Consider the following 1,480-nt stretch of genomic DNA (forward strand, 5'->3'; position numbering starts at 1 on the left):
CCCTGCGCAATCAGCCACAGTTAAACACCCGAAGCATTTCAGAATGTCGCGCTGCGGATCGGTTGGTAAATGAAGGCTCCTGCGCCCTCCGACGCTCCGGCACATGCTCAGCCCGATGCCTGGAGCAGGCTGACTGACTCACAGTGAGAGAATCACATGCTTGGAGATGGCGGCGAGGTCAAGCGCCCTGGAGCGGCAGAGGGGACACAGCCAGAGCCCGGGATGGCTGGCCAAGCACTTGATCCCATGCCACGTGGCTCAGCCGGCGCTCCCTGGGCTGGGCACAGAGCTGGTGACAGCAGCTGGTCCCAGGACACTCAGGTACCCTGAGAGGCGAAACCCACCCAGTTACCCGTGCTGGGCCCTGCCTTGGTCTCCACCCCACTTCCCGGTGCCTCAGCCCGCGCCAGGCCTGGGAGCCGCAGCAGCAGCATCAATCCAGCCGCTTTTTCCGAAACTCCCACCAAACAGCTGGTTATTCCCAGCCCACCCCACCAGACCCATCACACCTCTCGCAGCCGCACAACGCGGCCAACCACGCCGTGCCTTGGACACACTCCCTGTTCCGAGGCTGAACCCGCAGCCAGGGGAAGCGCGGGGCACGACAACAGCCGTGCCTTTGTGCGGCGGAACAGACGAGCTTTCAGGCGCCGGGCAGCCAGCGCCCGTATGTTCCTCTGAAAATCACCGCTAAATTAGGCCAGCGAATGCTGCACAGTTCACTGGACAGTAGCAACATGCTCATTCAGACGCACGAACGCAGACTGCCACGTTTTCCGGAGCGGTGCCCGTCTCCTTCTCAAGGTCTGACTGGCAAAGTTGAGGGATTTTCGCTTTTTTCACCTCCGTTGTTCCCAGTGCTGAAGAGCAATTCACATGCAGGAAGGCACAGTTAGTTTCTCACCGACTCTTTATTATGCTCAACAAGGTCAAATATAGAAAAATTCCACGTTGTGGCTCTAAGATAAACCAGGAAAACGTGCCTCTCCCCCCCTCACTCGTCCTATTGCTGGGAAAAGCAGCCGCCTCCCTCAGCCTGCAGGAATCAACTGGATTTAACAGATTACTTTTTTTTTATCCCAACTGCATCCAGACCTAGCAGATGACACAAACCCGAGTGACGCATGGCAGTTTTTGTCCACAAGTCTCTTCAGAATGTCCCTTCCGGAACAGCCTCTGGGCAGCCAAAGCACAGAGCACTGTACAGGAACGCAGGTACCAGAGACACCGCAGCCGGTGCTCTGGAACTGGGCACAGTGACCCCGACACTGAGAGCTCTGACAGCAGCGGATGCTCAAAGAAAATGGGCACTTGATCCACCGTGAAAATTAAACAGAAATAAAATCCAATAACAAACCAGCTCCACGACTGCGGTGTTGGGATGGATTCGGTGCCGGGGTGGGAAGTTCTGCACGCTCTGTTCGCTACCGGGAGTACTGGTGGGGACGACAGCTTGAAGAGCTGGCCCGAGCCGGCACCT

This window comes from Buceros rhinoceros, unplaced genomic scaffold, assembly GCF_000710305.1.
Source record: "Buceros rhinoceros silvestris isolate BGI_N320 unplaced genomic scaffold, ASM71030v1 scaffold29716, whole genome shotgun sequence".
NCBI lineage: Eukaryota > Metazoa > Chordata > Aves > Bucerotiformes > Bucerotidae > Buceros > Buceros rhinoceros.